Here is a 7559-nt window from a genome sequence, read left to right as displayed (position 1 = left end):
TGTATGTAAATAGAATGAGGAAAACTCCGTTTAGCTGCTAGTCCCGGAAAGCTAGTCGAGACCTACTCCCGATTACGGTCTCTCCGGATTGCGCATGCGCGAAGCGCTAGTCGCCCTCCACTACCTCTCCGCCACTGGCTGCTGGAAAACCCGGTGGCTGTCAGTGGAGGTGAGGGCAGGCTAACTACTTCCCTTCGTCACCTCGTTCTTTCCTTAAATCCAGCTGTCGTCTCCGAGGTCTCACCTACTTAATTAGCAAGTCATTGTCTCAATGTTCGGTATTTGACCCTACTGTACTCGAGTCGAGTAACTCAGAGTGAGGCAGCGATCTCTCACCTTGGTGTGTTTGCGTAGTTTCTAGCGGAGACAAAAAGTAAGCAAATAGACAAAGGGGCTGGCGAAAGGATTTGTCAGAGAGTATACGGGTTTTATGTCAACTACCAAAATGAGTTGAATCTTGTGACTTTATTACATGTGCAAAAGTTTAAAATGTTCAAGAAATAAACATGTGGGCAAGGCTAACTTCAGCGTTTCGATTTTGCTTGTAGAGATCTCCCTCAAGCGCCGTGTTTTATTTAGTAACCACACTCACAGTCACAACCTAAAAAAAAAAATAAATTCATGAGGAGTCAACATGCAAAAGGTGAATACCTGTGTGTGGATTGGCACTAGAAGTGCCCTGAGTGCAAAGACAAATGAAGAGCCTTAAGTGAGCCTTGAAATGTAAATATTTACAAATATATAGCCTGTGTTCAGTCAAAGGTTGTATTTAATTTGTTACATTATTACACTGATAATCCAGATGACGCATAATTTAACAATTGAAAACAAGTGGCTTTTTAGTTTACACACTTCGATGGAGGAGTTCATTGCATTTACAAAGTGTCTACACACATGCTAAACACACAGAGTGGCATTTAGAGAAGGCAACATTTTAGTTTATGTTGAAAACTTCTTTATACATTCACTGAACATGAACACGAAATATAATGCCATTGACATTATTATGCATTGACAAGCATTATTAATACAGAGGTTAACTTAAAGTCTGCTAAGTTACAAAGCAAGTGCTCAGTTACAAAACCAAGTGGTACATTGTAAAGCAATGAATGGCTAGATAAAAAAATTCCTAGTTTCCTACATCTAGGACCACACCCTTCACACACACACCTTTAATTAACTTACTATTCAGCAGTTGAAACGATAAAGGAAACGAATTTTTGTGTGTATATATATATACATTTATTGCTTCTGCACTTGTGGAATAGGATAAGGTTTGAATGAATTTAATTTTTTTAAAGTTCTCCTTCAGCAACATGTTCAGATATTGAGTAAATGCCAATTTCCTGACAAGTTACTAATTGCAACAAGATTCCTGATCAGAGCTAAGCGCGTGTTGTGACTTTTCTAAAGACTTTTACTTACTGTTAATTTACTTAATAAAGATCGAGAACATTGCACTGTGTAGTGAAGGAATTTTTGTAATTTCAATACCAATCAATTTTTAAATTAAAGCTAGCCGTTAAAATGGCCAAGAGGAAAGTTGATTTTGAAAACAGAGTCTTTCAGAGCCAATGGGAGGCTGACTACATGTTTACTAATATCAGTGGTAAACCAGTGTGTCTACTTTGTGGAGTTTTTTTTATTTTTAAAAAAAACATTTATTTTGTCTCACAAATACATGAAATAGAAAATACATCTTGCAATATAATACAAGCATATACACATAAGGTAACAGTCATTCAGTCGTTCCAGAAATTGAAAAGAAATTGCTGCAGGCAGTATTAAGTACAAGTTACATAGTGATGATGCATTATGAGGATGATGATGAATGAATGATTGATTTACTGGCTGAAGGGCTAGCAAAACAAGTATTTAGATTATAATAAAAGCTTGGAGGACTCACAGTGCAGACTCAATCATGCTGTTGTGATTGCAAAAATTTTTTTTAACAAAGAACCTCCATCTTCATTGGTTGCATACCACAGACGCAAAAACACTTTCCAGAAATGTGCAGTTTGTTCCATTATAAATGAAAATTTGAATGACACAAAAACTGCAGCCATATTGTTCTCACAAAAACTTATTTCTCCCAAGCCCTAAGCGCATTTATACAAATGGCTGATAATGAAACAAGTATTTACATATTTTAACTGGTGGCTACCAAGGAGGTCTGAAGATTGAAAGGTGGTGTGTTCAAAACTCACTCACTCACTCACTCACTCACTCACTCACTCAATCACTCACTCACTCACACTCACTCACTCACTCATCTCACTCACTCACTCACTCACTCACCACTCACTCACTCACTCACTCACTCACTCACTCACTCACTCACTTCACTCACTCACTCACTCACTCACTGCACTCACTCACTCACTCACTCACTCACTCACTCACTCCTCACTCATCACTCCTCACTCACTCACTCACTCACTCACTCACTCACTCACTCACTCACTCACTCACTCACTCACTCACTCACTCACTCACTCACTCATCACTCACTCACTCACTCACTCACTCACTCACTCACTCACTCACTCACTCACTCACTCACTCACTACACTCAACTCACTCACTCACTACACTCACTCACTCTCACTCAGTCACTCACTCACTCACTCACTCACTCACTCACTCACTCACTCACTCACTCACTCACTCACTCACTCACTCACTCACTCACTCACTCACTCACTCCTCACTCACTCACTCACTCACTCACTCACTCACTCACTCACTCACTCACTCACTCACTCACTCACTCACTCACTCACTCACTCACTCACTCACTCACTCACACTCACTCACTCACTCACTCACTCACTCATCACTCCACTCACTCACTCACTCACTCACTCACTCACTCACTCACTCACTCACTCACTCACTCACTCACTCACTCACTCACTCACTCACTCACTCACTCACTCACTCACTCACTCACTCACTCACTCACTCACTCACTCACTCACACTCACTCACTCACTCACCTCACTCACTCACTCACTCACTCACCACTCACTCACTCACTCACTCACTCACTCACTCACTCACTCACTCACACTCACTCACTCACTCACTCACTCACTCACTCACTCACTCACTCACTCACTCACTCACATCACTCACTCACTCACTCACTCACTCACTCACTCACTCACTCACTCACTCACTCACTCACTCACTCACTCACTCACTCACTCACTCACTCACTCACTCACTCACTCACTCATCTCACTCACTCACTCACTCACTCACTCACTCACTCACTCACTCACTCACTCACTCACTCACTCACTCACTCACTCACACTCACTCACTCACTCACTCACTCACTCACTCACTCACTCACTCACTCACTCACTCACTCACTCACTCACTCACTCACTTCACTCACTCACTCACTCACTCACTCACTCACTCACTCACTCACTCACTCACTCACTCACTCACTCACTCACTCACTCACTCACTCACTCACTCACTCACTCACTCACTCACATCACTCACTCACTCACTCACTCACTCACTCACTCACTCACTCACTCACTCACTCACTCACTCACTCACTCACTCACTCACTCACTCACTCACTCACTCACTCACTCACTCACTCACTCACTCACTCACTCACTCACTCACTCACTCACTCACTCACTCACTCACTCACTCACTCACTCACTCACTCACTCACTCACTCACTCACTCACTCACTCACTCACTCACTCACTCACTCACTCACTCACTCACTCACTCACTCACTCACTCACTCACTCACTCACTCACTCACTCACTCACTTCACTCACTCACTCACTCACTCACTCACTCACTCACTCACTCACTCACTCACTCACTCACTCACTCACTCACTCACTCACTCACTACTTCACTCACTCACTCACTCACTCACTCACTCACTCACCACTCACTCACTCACTCACTCACTCACTCACTCACTCACACTCACTCACTCACTCACTCACTCACTCACTCACTCACTCACTCACTCACTCACTCACTCACTCACTCACTCACTCACTCACTCACTCACTCACTCACTCACTCACTCACTCACTCACTCACTCACTCACTACTCATCTCACTCACTCACTCACTCACTCACTCACTCACTCACTCACTCACTCACTCACTCACTCACTCACTCACACTCACTCACTCACTCACTCACTCACTCACTCACTCATCACTCATCACTCACTCACTCACTCACTCACTCACTCACTCACTCACTCTCACTCACTGCACTCACTCACTCACTCACTACTCACTCACTCACTCACTCACTCACTCACTCTCACTCACTCACTCACTCACTCAACTCACTCACTTCACTCACTCACTCACTCACTCACGTCACTCACTCTCACTCACTCACTCACTCACTCACTCACTCACTCACTCACTCAACTCACTCACTCACTCACTCACTCACTCACTCACTCACTCACTCACTCACTCAGCTCTTTTTTTATTGTCACTGTCAGATTTGAACACACCACCTTTCAGTCTTCAGACCTCGTCGGTAGCCACCAGGCTATACAGCCGTTAGCAAACAACGTGTCTAAAGTTCGTGAAAAAGTCAAGTTCGCCGTTTACAATGAACAACTCCGCTGAACCGAGACGCACACTCCCCAGAACCGGTGACGTCATCGACAACGAGGCTGCTGTTAACGAAGATGACTAGTGCACGACGGACCACGAACACTCTGCTACTGTCCCCCTAGGTGCCTCCAACTGCCAGGAACACACACGTCATACTCAATGGAGTGAACAAGATCGGAGTGACAGACGGCAACAACCTACCCGATCCTCTCCCCTCCAGACATTATTGTACGCGTGGTCAGAGTTGTCTGCCCAGTCAATGGAGGACATCGAAAACGGACAACAGTACCCTACAAAGAACACCTACAAGAAATAAGTGACAAGATGGCCCGGCCCTCCACAGTTCATGACAATTGCTATCCCATAATGTCGAGGACTTTGTGTGAACGGCAAGACACAAGCAAGACAAGGGAGAGAATAAGTTCCACTGACCCAGTGACTACGCGACACGAGGTGTCCGTGCTAACGGTCACCAGGACACAGCACGTGACTCACCCGTGAAATATTCGAATACCACTTCTACCTACCGCAGCGTTCTCATGGCAACCTACTATTTCTACCTACGCATCTGGTTTTGTAACATCATTTCTCATCTCCATCTCTTCCCCAGAAGCACATTTTCCCGAGTTCCTCGACCATCTCACCGGAACATGGAGATGAAGCTGAGTTTGTAAGGTGGCCAGTGACAAATCACTGTCATGTGACCCCAGCTTTCATGCTCGTTGACCAACGGTGACCTCGCCACCAGTTCTGTCCATTTTTTCACGGTTCCTCAAAGCCCCATGGGGAGTTAATCACACCAGCGCTGTCCACACTTTCCATGTATCCTCCTCCTGTATCTTTCTCTTCTTCTGTCTTCTCTTCTCACTTTCCGTATTGTTTGGGCATCGTGGTGTTGATTCCCTCTCCGATTTAAAACAAATGATATCACAGATGGTGTTGGCCTCTTCGAAAGTGAGACGTTTGCGATTTCTTTGTGGCTGTCGAACCTTTGCAGTCAGATGTTCCGAAATGTTTGTAAAGGAGACATATACCCACGGAGCTGGCGCAATCACAAAGACATTTCTCAGCGAGAAAATCGCTCTTGGTGGAGATCAGTGGCGGGCAAACAGTTGAAATGCGCTCTGGGAGAGACAGGTTGCATCAATTCGGCATTAATGTCCTCCGCCGTCTTAACTACAAAGACAGGCTGGAAGATGTGTATGTGTGTGATGGAGGAAATGTGTATTTTGATCACCTTTCAGAGACCGCTCGACACAGGATCTGTTTTGTCATGTGAAGTATGCCTTTGCTGTGAATGTGATTTGTGAACGCTCAGGTTGTTACAGTTCTGGGCGTGTGTCTCTGCATGCGTGCGTGTGTGGTGTGAGTGTGCTCTTCTTTCTCTTTTTCTTCTCTTGCTTCTGTTCGTCAAGGAGAGTTTTTGATAACTGTGGCGTTAGCTTAAAGAAGTGAGAGAGAAGGGTTGTCTGAGGAAGGTTGTATAAAGGAGGACATTGACTGTATGACGCATTGTGCTATCGCCAAAAACCAAACAAAAGCAGCAGCAGCAACAACAAATACATTTAGACATCATCCCCTCGTCCTCGCAAGTGCAATTGAATTGCTGGACATATCATGAGAAAATTTCTGTTATTTCGAACGTTTTTAATTTAAAGGTATAAACACTTGAACTTTTCACCTTTTGTTTTACATGACTTTAAAGAAAGCAAATTAAATAAGGAAGAGTTTATTTTAAAGAAAACAATTTGATCCAAATCTGATGTTTTGTCCATGTCAGAAGGCTTCAGAAATTTCTGTTTGTGTCGTTGTCGCGTCGAGAAAGTCAATGAAAATAGAAAGATTCGTTTGTCAAGGTAGCACAGTTGGTAGACATCTTGCCTTCTGGTTACAATGGTGCCACAGCTTCAAGCATTCGTCTTCACTAGTTTTGAAACTTTATCCTCGGGCTTTTCGGCAGTCGGCTAAATTTGTTGTCAGCGACTGTTAGTATATACATTCTGGGGCCGCCTCATTTCATTTCTTAAACAACATTCCGTGAAACACGTCTCCAACATAATTTCTTGCAGAAGTGAGCTGTATGCTCGCCGGCCCATGCTTTTGGCACAGATACCTGCGAAAAAAACAGAGCTAGCTGCCTGGCAAATGTCTTGGTGGAAAAGGTTTTCGTTAAAATGATGATTTTTCTTTAAAAAAAAAGTTTCCTGTAGAAGCTTCTACAACAGTTTTTTCAGGGCTGTTCAAATGGTTTTTAAACTTGGGAATCCTCCAACCGTAGACAGGACCATCAAGTGTGTCTTTCGGAAGCTGGTGAGATCCCCTCAAACTGTGTCTATCAACATGGGAATAGTTTGTGTGAGCTGCACACCTTGTCCCTCACCTGGTACAAGTGAGACACCCAGAGAATGACTGGCATCGTTACATCACAGTGCCTGGCGTCTACCATTACAAGAACAGTTGAAACTATTGTATTTTTTGTCCAACTTTTCTTTAACTTTTATATTTATTCTAGTAAAAAATTAAAACATTTTTCACTCTTGTATATGACGGTGTGTGCTAAGTTTTTTAATTGTTTTTTTTTTATCTGTTCTTATTTTTTTGAAACATCAGTGTTGCTTTTACGGGAAGGTGATTGATACATGCTTTTGAAGTCTGGTTTTGTTTTCTCTCGTTTGCCCTAACCACCAACTTCACGTGCTAATGAACTGCTGAGGTCACATGACGGCGAGAAAGACATTTGTATTTGATTTGCCCAACTTTGATTGGATTCCAGTGTAACTACATTTTCTTTGAACATAAATTGTCATGTATAAATGTGTGTACCTTGCGTGGTATAACTGGTATATAGAAGGTATGTTTCCCCATAGCACAAAGAGGGATGTTGGGCGAGATGTTTCTAATACCTGGGTAACGTTTCAGTGTAAAC

Source organism: Pomacea canaliculata, linkage group LG2 (genome assembly GCF_003073045.1).
Source record: "Pomacea canaliculata isolate SZHN2017 linkage group LG2, ASM307304v1, whole genome shotgun sequence".
NCBI lineage: Eukaryota > Metazoa > Mollusca > Gastropoda > Architaenioglossa > Ampullariidae > Pomacea > Pomacea canaliculata.
This window is presented reverse-complemented; position numbering follows the sequence as displayed.